The 14,212-nt window shown below is 46.5% G+C and overlaps 1 protein-coding gene across 9 annotated transcripts in view; it reads left to right on the top strand.

Annotated features, from left to right (window-relative positions):
* Positions 1 to 14,212, top strand: part of LOC119460722 (plasma membrane calcium-transporting ATPase 2) — a 336,648-nt gene that overhangs the window by 18,287 nt on the left and 304,149 nt on the right. The gene's annotated exons all lie outside the window — the stretch shown is intronic.

Genomic DNA, 14,212 nt, shown 5'->3' on the forward strand with positions numbered 1-14,212 from the left:
TTCGTGTGCGAGGTACAAAATAATCGCGAGCAACGGATGCTATGTTGGACAAGGGTAATCGAATCCCAATTTTACTCGTGCGCCGAAGAGTAGCAAGTGCCATGCATTGTAGGAAATACCTTAATTCACGTTCGCGTATGCAATAAAGAAAGTAATTTTTTTTTAAACAGAAAGAATGTTTGCGGCTCACCCATTTTTCGGAGATGAGTGTCGAGGTTAATGCGATTAGCGCTAATTCTTATGATGGGTGTGCAACTATAGGGATGATATGTTTATATGTCATGGTGATTAATATGATGATCATTGTGCAGGCTGTAATGATGGAAATAGTGAGACAGAGACCGAGTTGTGATATACAGGGTGTTCATTTTCAAGTTTTACGAAAAATTTTAAAAATCGCCTGTGGCAAGTGGCATAATTCTTATCGTTGAGCTGGATTATTCGATGAGGCGGACATTAGGAGCACGAGAAATCGAAACACATATTCCGACCGAAAAGTACGTGAAGTTCCCAAACAATGCTTATCACATTTGCGTTTATAACTGAAACCAATAACATATAGAGCATTCACGTTTAAATGTGCATGCGCATTAATTCTTGCCCATTTAGTCGGCTCAGCAATCCCGGCAGGAAGCTCTGACTCATTTTTAGTACAAACGACGTACCAAATCCCTCATGCGTCGATTTTTTTTTTTGTAATGCTACACATTTCTGCGCGTTAAATTTTTCATTACCGCGTCTCAGTAACAAAACACAAACGTTCCTTTTTATAGTTGTAGCTAATAAATAGCGTGTCCTACATTCTTTTTCTTGCACGCGAAACACTTTCGCTTTCGACTTTATCGAACAAAGGTCACTGCAGATATGCGCGCAGCATGAATCACATGCGGCGTGGTTTTCATTTTGTATGAGTTATTTGCGGTCGTAAAAAGGACGACCTAAATTCGTTCAGCAGCTGCTGACAGTAATTGCTTTGTTGGATTTACTGATCAATGTTACTGGTTAAAGAGCTCGAATGCTTCTGACATTGTCACATTTTCTGATCTTTAGAACACCGTGCTTCGCAATGTTTCGCTCGCAGTAGTGCTCTGTTTTCTGGCTTGAGTGTGCTTATTCTTTTCCGTAAAAAAAAAAAAAAAAAAAAAAAAAGGTAGTCGTGATGCGCATCGTGTTCAGCGTGGTCAGCGTTTAAAGCGGACACTCGATGTTCGTATACCGCGGTAGTTACGACTATAATATGACACGAATGCCTGCAGAACTGTATTGTATGCGCAGATGTCTTACCTGACGAGCCAGAGTATCCACTTTTTTTTTCTATAAAGCTGAAGCAACGTTGCTACGGTATCGGCTTTATTGTCAGTTAGGTGCGCTCTATTAGGGTTGGCAATACTGCTTAATGGCTAAACCTAACGATGAGCTTTTTTTTTTTTTTTGTGCAGCGTAGCAGGTGTACAAGATGAATACGCTTGTAGTAAATATGCAAGTGCCACGTAGCTGGACAGAACCAAGGTAATGTTGTTTGTCGTCGCTTGGAGATACTCAGATTATTTTTTGGATTCCGCCTAATTACATAATTAGTCTTATTAATTAATCAACTTCTCAAGTATAATAATTAGATTAAGAGTGTCAATGAGAAAATTGTAGAGCAACATGAAACACTCGCGGTACAGCTTTCTGTTGCTCAATACCTGCTACATAAAAGTGTTTTTTTCCAGCGATGCTATTTAATTAATTACTTAATTAATTTTAATTATTAATTAATTAATAATTAGCTAATTTGCGAATACACGCAAAGTGTCTCGAGCGCCTGCCGCGCGGCAATTTTGCGTGTATTCGCGGGCTTCTTTCACGTTCGAGAAAACACTTTTATGTAGCAGGTATTGAGCAACAGAAAGCTATACCGGGAGTTTTTCATGTTGGTCTACAATTTTCTCATTGACACTTTTAATCTAATTATTATACTTGAGAAGTTGATGAACTTATTAGGACCAGTTATGTAATTAGGCAGAATGTAAAAAAAATAATCTGAATATCTTCAAGCGAAGGCAAACAAAATATACCTTGGTTCTGTCCGGCTACGTGGCATTCGCATATTTTTAAATCTTAAAGTTTGGACACCCTGTATATTTTTTTGAAATACCTGAAAGTAGAAAAAACACTTGCGCTCGCTCGTAGCAGAAAGTGGAGGTCTTTCAAATCTCTCGGCGAACCGGCGTTGCTGTTGGAGAACGTGTTGCAGTAAATATAGAACGCGTAGCGCGTTTATGTCTCCGCAGGTTGTGCTGCACTCGCGCGATAGACAGATAACACGCGCCAACTGCGTGCCGCGCTCTTAACCATATAACCCTTATCTCCGTGCCTTCCGAGACAAGGGACGAGCATGTTTGTTCGCGGGTGCACAAACAAGCGCTTGGCATTTTTTTGCCTGCCAGAGAGAGAGAGAGAGAGAGTGAGAGAGAGGCAAGCGCACCTTTCGGAGTGAACGAGGAAACGCAGGAACGAAAAACCCGGCCGCGCTTGGACAGGAAACGGACAGGTGAAATGCATAGCCGACGATAGCTCGCACAAATATCTGACTGCCGAGTCGGCGAGCCCTTATCGAAGTGAAGCGAGTGCAGTGGCTTTAGTCAGATTTAGCGAAGAGTCTTCGTTTACGGCACAGGGTATATAACGAACAAGGAGAATGAGAGATAAGGAGTACAAGCGAGAACTGGGCGAGCGTCAGAAAAATTGCACAGAAAACTGGGGAAGCAGGAAATAGAACTAACTGCAATGAGGAAAGATGATTCTGTATTTAAATCTTGTAAGGCGATAGTCTGTCGCGTGCAGGATGCCTCGCATTCGGTTATTATGTATTGTTTCACGTTTTTATTTCTTTCATTTTTTTTTGGTAACCACTTAGTCAATCGAGCGCCCACGCGTGCCTGTCGATCACGTGATGCGCCCTCGAGTATCGAATACCTGCGTGTCGCATAAGCGAGGAGATAATGGTGTTAATTGAGAGGAAAGGCGGATAGGTTGGCCGGACGAGTGTGCCTCTGACTTGCTAATCCACTCGGGGGTAAACAGGAAAGACGAGATAGACAAAAGTGGAGGAAGCTGAGAAGTTTGTATGGAGTAGCCGAGGCACTGTCGATCTACCTCAATCTCTCCACAGCAACCCATGTATAACGAAACAGAACAGGCCGAGGAACGGTGATGAAATAATGCAACGCGCTGGGCACCTATAGGCCCGTATTCAAAAAGAAAAAAAAAGGAAAAGCTTTTACGCTATAAAGTCGTTCGTAAGAACAAATTTCAGCCAATCCCGACGCTGGACATATTAACGAGGTTGGCCAGCCAATCGCAAAGAGCACTTACAGACGACAAACATTGTGAATTCCATCCCTGCAGACACATACTTACAAAAAGCTCTTACGTTTGAATTGTTCGTAAGAGCAAATTTCAGAGAATCCGGATGGTGGACATATAATTAGCGAAGACGACCAATTAATGGCAGTGAATGCTTATACGAATGAGAAACTTTGCTCATTCGACCACTGCTGTTCGATACGGCACATGCGCAGCGACTTTCTCTGGTCGAAGTCTGCTCGGCTCATGCCTCGCAGTGAAATTTGCCGTGGTTGAACGCGGTTAAACCAAGTTTATCGAGTGATAGCGCGGTGTTGCTTACTTTGGGGAAAAAGAACAAAGACGCTCCTCGGCGCCGTCAGCAACTACCGCATCTACAATTGCACAAGACAACATGCAGACGTTGCTTGGCGAGGCAGCAGCAGCGAGCGAATTGACCTTCATGCTGCGTCTCGCTTCAACGCGAACTAAGCGTCGAAAGCACAGCGCATACGAAGCTACCAGCACTCGGCGCACTTTGTACACATCGCAGATCGCTTTGCAGATGAGGCCCGCGCGACCGCGCACTTCGTCCACATCGCAGGTCGCTTTCAAGATATGGGCCGCGGCGCCCTCGTGGCGTACACGCAGCAGCCGCCGGTAGTGGCAGGCTAAGTCCCAGTTTCACCTTGGCTAAGCTTGAAGGTCAGATTTACGGAACCAGCCGATTTCTGGGTTTGTACCTGAAGGAGTAGAGCTGTCGCTCTAATAAGTTTATGTTATGGTTGTTATCTCGAAACCTGCGATATCGCAGAGGTCAGCTTTTCTTTTTCTTTTTTTTTGCCTTCATTAAGATGGGACTCCTTGTAGGGCCTGTATAGTTTTGTTATTGTGCAAAAGTTTCCATTCTTCGAAAAGCTTTTCGTATTCTTTCTCGCCTTTCTGTTCGACCGAGATCCCTGCTTCCGCGCATCGCGTCGTGTATAAAACGATACCGGCTCCGTCTTTGCTCTGTATGCGTCCTTAGTGAATCTAGTTCACCGCTCGGTGCCTTGCTCGGGTGCGCGCGATCGCCGGCCCGCCACGAAGCAGTTTCGAATTGATAAACCTTGCACCGAGGCAGGCGCCGTCTTCGACGATCGCGTCCACCTCCAGGGGGTGATGGCGGAGGGCGCTCGCCATGCCGTGTGGGTCGATCAAATTCGTCTCAGCGTCGCATAAGAAGGCGGGTGGGTCAACTCGGCTGCGCCCTTTTCCGAGCGCTGGTCATAACTCTGTGAGACACTTTTTTTTTTCGGTTGTAGAAAAACACGCGGTCTCTTAATAATAAAACTTCTTTGGGCAAGTTGGAGCGATTTGTACAGCATGATTTTAAGGCTCTAAAAAGACACACGCAAAAGACATACACAGAGCGCAATAACTCTACGCGGTCCCTGACTCGGTGTAGAAAAAAACGCGACAAGTTTTGATTGAAATGTGCTCCATGCTGGCAAAAAAAAAAGAATAACTAAATAACTGTGATACCAGAATGTAAGACTTTAATGGCGCCGCCAACCATTAGGCCACGTAACGATACACATTAGAGTCATTACAGCAAGCACGCGCTTTCCTTTGCGCCTTCGTCTGAAGGCTCTGAGCGCAACACACACACACACACAAAAAAAAAAGAGAGAGAGAGAGAGAGAGAGAGAGAATAAAACTCAGACAAATCAACCTGCTGTGCACTGTGAACGAGTTGCAGCATCATGTCGCATGAATGTTCAAGTAAGGGAATAGTGTGAGGCAGTAGTCGAACTCTGTCATTACGAAACAAGACACGTCTTTACTTATATTTATATCTATATGCATATTTAGATTGAGATAGCACTGTCTAAGCTTTCTCTGCTAGAGCAATTTATGACGCGAGTCGCGTAACTTACAAAGTTTCGTGCAAGGTACCAAATTCCGAAAAGTGTTTTGAAAAGTACAGGCTACTAAATAATTCCTAGATACTAGCTATACCGTGAAAGCTTTATTGACTCGCGGCAGAGCCTTTTTTGTTTCTCGAATTGAGCACCTGACAACCTGACGTCAGTACCTCGAAGAGTGAATGCAAGATATATGCTTGGAAAAACGGTAAGTTCGAGCTTATAACCGTCCCGACTTATTTGCGAGGTACCAAATTACACCGACACGTATTCCAGATACAGTAACGCGATTGGAGCATTGTATACAAGTCGGCATCAGGCAGATACGAGCGAAAGAGACGAGCCAGAGGGCGCGAACTCCAGTCTCACGTCACTGTGTCCCTTGTTTGCGCATTCCAGCGTCCATTGTTGACGCGCTAGGTGGAAGGGAGCTCGGGGCCTCGGCGGCGACCAAACGGGCACGCAGCACACGCAGCAGAAGCAACAACAAACACTATAACGGTGCGTGTGTGCAGGAGAAGCATGCACAAGCGGCGGCCTGTTGCTCGCCTCTGGGCCGCGCTCGCATATAACCCAAACGATCCCGCACATAAACGCGCGCGCACCCTGCGTATATAAAAAAAAAGGAATACGCGGTGCATGATGCATTCAGCGCTGTCTGGGATGTGCTTCGAAAAGGGTGCCTCGTCGGGACCCGGGGTGCTCGCCGCTGTCTTGTCGGGCACCGTTCCAGCTGGCAGGTCAGGTCGTCGTCGCCACCGTCGACGCCGTGGTAATGGCTAGAGGAAATGGTGGCGGCGGTAGCGGGAGGAAAATTGGGAAGCGATAGGGTGTACGCTTGGTGCGTGGCCCCGGAATGCAAACGCCCGCTCGCGTATTCCCTGCACTGTACGTGTATTCTCTGTACTACAGAAGCCCCGCAGCGTCGTGGAAGCTTTACGCTTGCTAGAAAGGCTTTACTGGTCCACAAAGGGTCGTGCATTCACCCTATAAAGTCGGTAGGTTCCTGTGGAACATTTGGAACATCGAGGAGAAATATAGCATATATATATATATATATATATACATATATATATATAGATGCTATATTTCTCCTCGATGTTCCAAATGCTGGCCGCTGCTTCTAGCCACATACGTTGCCGAGGCCCCCAAGGACCTATAGGCCCTGATTTTTTTTTCCACTTAGGCCGTTGGGAACTAATGGATATGCGTGACCCCGTCAGCGTATCTAAGCTGATAATTGAGTTGGTCTTTCTTATTCATTAACTCACTTTCTATGGTCTATTATGTTTTTCTTTCTTTTTTTGTTTATTTGTTTGTTTTTCATGTTTCTTTCGCGTTATCTCAAGCAGCTCGTGAATACGAGCTTCAGGCTGCTTCGTGAATACGGGCTCTGATTAACTGGCGCCAGATAGATTCACGATTAGCCGGCACCCACACTTTAACTTTTTTTTTTTGAACACCAATCGGCGCTCATCTTGTCCTCGTACAATAATCGCCATGGATCTTGCGTACACTTCCTTTATTTAACACTCTGCGCTCGCTATACTTTCCTATAAAGATCGCTACGCCACACTGATACGCGCATGCCGTTCGTGATATGTAAGAACTGGACGCGTAGCGTTGCAGAAATGGAATGCACATAAGATAGATGATGATTATTGTTAGAGGACAAGGTGATCCCCAAAGAATGGCAATAGTTCCAGTAGTCTCCGCTGCTAGCCGTGCCGCGCACATATCACAAATCATTGTTAAAACGGCACTGAAGAACAACACCAAGTAATTTTAACCTGGTGAAGTACTCTCTCAAAACTCGATTTCCACTTATTTGGCGCGAAGTCGTTGGTCATTAGTGGAGGAAATTATGCGTGCAAGCTTCCCTTCTTGAATTTCGCGCCCTGACCGTAGCGCCGGTATACGTGAGCGTGACGTCACCGATTTCAAGTTATTTTCGAATGTCCGCTCCGTTCTTGCTGGGAGAAATTTCTGCAAACACAATAGGCTAAGCCATTACTCCTCTGCAGTTATAGATAAACTGTTAACTAGTCCCGTTAGAGACTGTCCCAGTCTTACGACGTCACCAAGAGTTGGCGCGGAAACTTCAAGCCCTTCGAGGGTCCCGTATTCACAAAGCTTTTCGTTCGACCTGCTGTTCCCGTCGCCTCACCACCTTCGAGCTCTCCATAGCCTCTTGGAGTTTGTGGAGTTGAGCGGGATCCACCGCCCATCACTAAGCGCTCGGCCCCAGCAGGCCATCGCCTTCATCACCGGCATCCTCCATGATCGGATGAGACTACTGCTGCTCCTCCTTCTCTTCACTTCCTCACATCTTTATCTCGCACTTCCCCTGACGCCGCGCCGTGCTCCCTCCCTATTGGGCAGCAGAAATAGGCGTCATTTTCCTTAATAAACCACTACTACTTACCATTGGCCGCGGTCGCCTTTCCTAATGATATGTCCAGCGTTAGGGTTGGCTGAAAGTATGTCTTACGAACAATTTTAGCGTAAGTGCTTTTATGTGAATACGGGCCCAGTTCTTTCGCGTCATTTCTGGGCTTATCACAATACTCGTAAGACCGGCGTTTATAGTATTCCAGGAGCGCAATTATTTACCCCAATGCAGTTTAACTTCACATTCCTTTGGAAGTGTTTTTCTCTCTCTTAATGAATCTTGAGCACAAACGCGGATAGTTTTGTAAACGTATTTGTTTATTGGTTATAACTTATTTAAGCAAAGGAGCACAACATCCGGAACTCCACTGAATTTGTCGGCTCGACGATAACCTGTATTTAACGAACTAGATGAGCCCCGGCTACGAAGACATCACGCGCCACGCCGGATGTGCGTGGCTTACGGTGCCGCGTAAACACCACGCAACGACCCTCGGCTTCCGTCTCGTAAACACGCACCGGGGGAACTTGCTGTGTTACGTTACGCGGTGAACGAAGCGCGTGCTACGTGACAGGCGCGTATCGCTTGTCGTATTAGGGATATCAAACTTTGTGATAGCGCGTGTGGCGTACCACTGGGCGTCTGTTTATCACAAACTGTATATACCTGCGCTTTTATGCGAATAGCTTGTGGCAGTCTGTAGACGTCTTATGGGTTCGCTTGTCTCCTTGTGTCTTTTTTCCCTTTAAAGGCTAACCTTTATAGACGCTACACATGAACTATACAACTACCGTATAGTCTGACAGTGACTATACATGTCTTATGCATAGGAAACAGTGCCAAAAAAAAAAAAAAACCATTTCGCCCACATTAGCACTATCTTTCACTAACCAGTTTATTAGATTTGTGCCCGCCGCATGGCTCCTGTGGCGCCGTTCTTACGAACCGTTGCGAGAAATGCTTTCTGAACTTTGGCACAGGTGAATACGCGTATATGTATAACGCTGTACGTCATTTACTGGGGGAAACCATGTGTAAGCGCGGTGTGTACACTAAACATTGTGACACCTTTATGGGTGTATATATGTACGGGGTGCTTGGTTTGTTTCATGACTAATTCCACCACCCTTAAGGGGTAAATCGAATCGTTGATGGCGACAAACGAACTTTCTTTCGCCACTTTTTGTGGCAAGCGAACATGACGATAGCTACAACAGACGTACGACACAAAGAATTGCATGAAATAAACATTAAAAACTAAATGGCTGCCACACTCTCGTGTCAGATACTTCGGTGCACGCCAGGTGGTCAGAATTAATACACAGCTTTCAGCATGCGCCTTCTCTTCATCCTATAGGTGTAGTTTGAGCTCGCAGTAGTGTGTAATAATACTTTTATAGTTAAACAGTACGGGTGGGATAAGCCAGCACCCTTAAGGGTGTAAATGTCTTAAATGTGATACACAGCCATTACATTTAAATGTACAGAAGGAGAGAGAGAGAGAGAGAACATTTATTTGGACCATCGAGGTCGTTGCTGTTGAGGTCGAGTGGGCGGTGTCCTCATTCCAGGACTCCACTGGCCATGGCTGCTCGGCGAACTTGCTGGACGAGAGCTTCTTGTCCTGCCAGGGTATTATCCGGTCATCTGTGCCTCCCACCGCTCAAGTGATGTGCTATGCATCTTTAAATGTTGAGGTTCTTGTAGACTGGCAAAGATATATATCATCGGGCGATTTGGGCCCTCGGATAGCTGGCGGCAGCTCCGCAACTCTCCGGTGTATAGGCTGAGTGCTTCTGGCGGGACGAGTGCTATTCCGTGTAGCGTCCTACGCGTGTGATGCGTGGATAATCTAGTCCTCCCTTTGCGCAGCGCACGCTTAGGCCCCCTGCGGCCTGACTGCGGTCTCTCCGTTATAAAGAGTGTGTAGTATTTTTGTGCTGAAGTGGCATGCCCTCTCCCTGCGTTACTCGCGCGCATGCGTGCTGCAGTTTATTCGCGGAGGCAGCTGGTGCATCCTTTGCGGAAAGGCAACGGGACACGCTGCCGTATGCGGCTTAGGCTTAGACTTACTTTGCCTGTATATAGACATTTTATTGACATTTAAGTGCAAATGGTGTGTAAACTTATAGCTGGGCGTGCACTTTTGATTGACTCTTGCCTATCGGTTCTTCACAAGTTATCCGTGCCATTAACGAAAAAGAAAAATAACGAATAAAGAAAAGGCATTGAATGGATTCTATAAAGGTGTCTGACGTAAATTAGCTAGTATGCGCAAATGTGAAACGTGGTCGGGGCGGTATAGCATGCAACGATCACCGGTGACGTAATGTTGAAATACAATATACACCGGTGTCCGTAAACGGATTTCGGTACTGTTGTCCCTAAAAAAGGATCCGCCTGTTTGAAAGCTGTTCTGAGTGCTTGTCTATAAGGCTATAGCTGACTAACTTCCCTGTCGTTGGCTTTAAATGGCAGTGTGCCCGGAATTCGCTTGGAGCGAAGGCTAAGTAGTTAGTTGTTCTTGCTCACGCTCCGGTGGCTTTGAGCGGGTGCAAGAAATCTCGGCTCGCAGATAATAACGCCGGCTATTAGACAGGTTACCACTTCTAAGTTATATTGTGCGGTACACCTTGGCCAAGACCGATGAAGGCCTTGGCCGTGCGCTCTTATAGATGATAATGTCCGATAGTTCTGCTGCGTGTTGTGCTACAAGGAGGTGAAACTGCAGTCTATATGCGTGATGTCTTGCTTTAGAGCTGTGCTTATATATATATTGTAGGGAAGAGGAATACCCGGCGCTGCAGCCACATCGCCAGTCGTCCGGGAGGCGCGAGCTCCAGATTGCCTGAGCTGTTCTGGTTGAGACACGCTGCCTGCTGTTCTCTTGTCCTGTATTCATATTAGATTCTGGTGGAGGTGCTTGGTATTCCTCTTCACTACAATATTAGAATATTAGAATTCACACAGACAGACAGACATATATATATATATATATATATATATATATATATATATATATATATATATATATATATAGACGTTCCGTGATGCGGTAAGTGGCAACATGACATATATTTCACAACTTCGCGGTAATCTGTGCTTTATTGACCAACAGTTAGGAGTTACAGGCAGCAATAGCAACGCGATCTGGCTTCGGGAATCTGTGCAACGTGGAGTGGCAAAAACATAACGCTTTGAAACATATTTCCTTGCAGTGCTTGGAGCAAGCGAGCGACAATCGGAGCGTTAAAACGCAAGCAAATGTAACCCGCGTAACCAACATAACGAAACGCGTAGAGTTGTGCTCATCTAAGTATACAGAGACCTGGGACGAGGGGGGGGGGGGGGGGGGGGTTGTGTCTCGCTGCACACTCACACTGTCAGCCGGCATGTCTCTGGTTTCTGAGGTAGAAAGGAGAACACCCCCCCCCCCCCCCCCCTTCCCCTATATCAGGTCCGCCATTGGTGATGCTAACGAAGACTATGTCTACTGCTCTACTGGTATATACACAAGAAAAAGAAGAGAACGGCTCGTGAACTAACGTCACAAAATAATTGATAACAACAACAGCTCTGATGCTTCACTACGCACTGTGAGGTATGCGTTGAAGTGGAGGAATGCAACAATAGATTATTCTGACCACTTGGGAAGTCGCCAACGCTCACCTAAGTAAAAGGACGCGAGAGTTTCTTCCATTCCGGCTTCATTCTCAATCTCAGTGCGTACTCTCCGAGGAGTCCCGGAATAGAACCCTCCGCGTTCAACACCAGAATAGCATAATATATCCACCACGCCGCCGTGGCGGTTAACGTAACAAAATGCAACGAGCTGTATATATGTATGGGGTGACTCACTCTACAGGCAGGCTTATATAACTTTTGGTGCGCCATAGTCGCACAATGTCTCGCGCGCGATACCCATACATGTACACTCCGGCGAGTGCATGTAGGTCCGCTTCTCCTGCGGCAAAGACCGGACGTCTATACCCTGCTCTGTACTCGTACACGACGACGACGCTGCTTTCGATCTCGCGTGTACACACACGTCATATCTGGCTACGCAACCGAATAGAGAGCAGCGAGCGGCCTTGGCGGCGGCTGAGTATATAGGGACGCGTGTATAACATACATACACAAGTGCGCGTGCGCGCCACGGTAGCGCGATACCGCAAAGAAAACGCAGTGGAAACGCGCCGCGTCGCAGTCGACCCTGTAGATATACAGAAGTAAGCGAGGGAGAAGGGAAGGGGGTTTGATGTGGGTGAATGTGCGCGGCTTTCTCGATCGAGCGAGCACACCATGACATCTATACCGGCGCGGGGTCTCGGCATTGCGAACTCACACCAACGCACGCACGCACATGCGAGCGCAGGCTCCTCCGGAGGAAATTGCCTCCGACAAAATCGGACTTTCCACTCGGGCTAACCCGTCGTGTCGGTCTTCGTGTATGCGACGGGACGGTAAGAGTGGGGTTGTCTTCCGAGCGCGTGCATTAGCGCTAGCGCGCGTGAGACAATCGGATCTTCTTTCCGTGTCCCCCCCCTCCCCTCTCCGCTCTGTCGAGGCGAGGCGGTTGCTCGAATTGGGTGTTGCCTTTGCGCTTGCGGCCTATCTTTTTTTGCGTTGCTCTGTGTGCTGTCGTGCTATTTATTGCGTGCTCTCGGTTTTCTGTGTTCGGCTTCCGCAGAGACGTGTCCGGGCGCGTTGTTTGTCTCGGATATTCGGCCCATTTCCTGGACTGAATCTGAGAAAACGCGCTTCGAGGAATTGGAGATTGCCAATTCGAGCAAAGCCGCGACGTCCAAGGCCGGCCTTCCATCTCATAAGCGGCATGTATATGGGCAACTTATACTCCTCACCATGAAGCATTACAATTACACTGTGATGTTAAACTGTAATAGTGTGTAGTTCGAAATTAGGCCTTTCGAGAGCGTTCATTCTTCGCGCGTGAAAGTCAGGAGGCATGGAGTATACCACTTAATCAAATCTACTTATTAGTCACTTAGCCACTTTTTAGCCAAACTCAAAGTTCATAGATTTTCTAAATGCTACAATTTAAACACTTCACAAAATAACGTCTATACAGGCTTTCTATAGTGTGTCTAAACAAATCTTCGTCGTTGACTCGTGCGAACGCGCGCCTCTGCTATCACCAATATCGGCTCTGCTCGCCGCTATTGATGATAAAAAATTAATGAAACCGGAGAAAAACGATCCTTACAAAATACGTCTCCATTTCTGTAATCTGTGGTTAGTTTTCGTTTCAAAGCGAAACTATATAAACATATGTGTCTCGGCAATAAAAACCTTGGGTGCGCTCGGTAACTCGCAGAATATGCGCAATTGAGTTACTTTACACACTCACGTAAACAGCAGTTGCTTCGCGCGCCGTTAAACTCTCGGAAGCGGAAACCACGGGTCACGCGCCAATCTAAATACGACATTGACTGCTCAAGAATGGAATGCTTAACAGCCGTTAGCATTTTATTTCTTGACGCTGGTTCGTGTGCGGAGTGCACTTGGCTGGAAGTGCATTCCGACGCTATCGTCCTGTGTTAAGAGAAGAGCTTCACCGGGGCTGTCGCGTTAAGGGGGCGAGTGCTCGCTCGTACGTACAGCCGGTTTCGCAAACACTACGGCGGCGAGTGTGTAACTAATAGCTTGTTCTGACGAATCGTCCTTATACATACTGAACGTTGCGGACGGACAGGATGCTCTTCCATCCGAAGCTCATTTCCTCCATGAGCGGACAAAATAAAAAGAAAAGAAAACGCGAAATTGGAGAACAATTCTCATTGACAACAGGGAGTGTTGCGTCCGCTATAGCCAACCGCTTGCAAAACTAAAAGAAATAAGACGAAAAAAAAAAAAAAAGAAAACGTGTCCGATTTGACTGCAGGCACGCTGCCGCAAACAACAGTCTGTTCTTTCTTCTATTTTTTATTTCCTGACATGGTTTCGAAATAAGCTTATTGCCTACGTAGCAGAGGTGGACTTAGTAATTAATTACTTTCGCTTTTTGACACCATGAAGCTCGAATTCGACGGACCACTCAGCCCTTACCGACGGGCTTATTCGCCGTTTGTAGACAAAATGTTGCAGCGCCTGATCGCGGAGTCGGGTGATGCCGCAAATGCAGCTGGCGTGAGGCACGGATCGTTCGTTTTCTCTTTCTCAGCGGTATGCCATGAGTCAGCCATGCCGGGCTGGGAGGCGGCTGTATGCACGAGCATTCGAAGGGGTCACGTGTATGTTGAAGAGCCCCCGCTGCCTTGTTGACTGTATACGAGCACAGGCTCTACTGTATTTTGTCTACAGGAATTTACTGTATTTTGTACTTGATGTGGGCCAAATTGGACAAGGCCTAAAAGAAGGCAGAAAACTCTTCTTAAAATTTGTAGACAATCTATCAATATATATATATATATATATATATATATATATATAGATTGTCTACAGAATTTATGAAGAGTGCTTCTGCCTTCTTTTAGGCCTTGTCCAGATCTTTAGGTAGTCTATAGACTACCTTAACGAAGGTAGAACATTCTTCTTGAAATCTGTAGACAATCTATAGACTGCC

The sequence above is a fragment of the Dermacentor silvarum genome, chromosome 8, assembly GCF_013339745.2.
Source record: "Dermacentor silvarum isolate Dsil-2018 chromosome 8, BIME_Dsil_1.4, whole genome shotgun sequence".
NCBI classification, from domain to species: Eukaryota; Metazoa; Arthropoda; class Arachnida; order Ixodida; family Ixodidae; genus Dermacentor; species Dermacentor silvarum.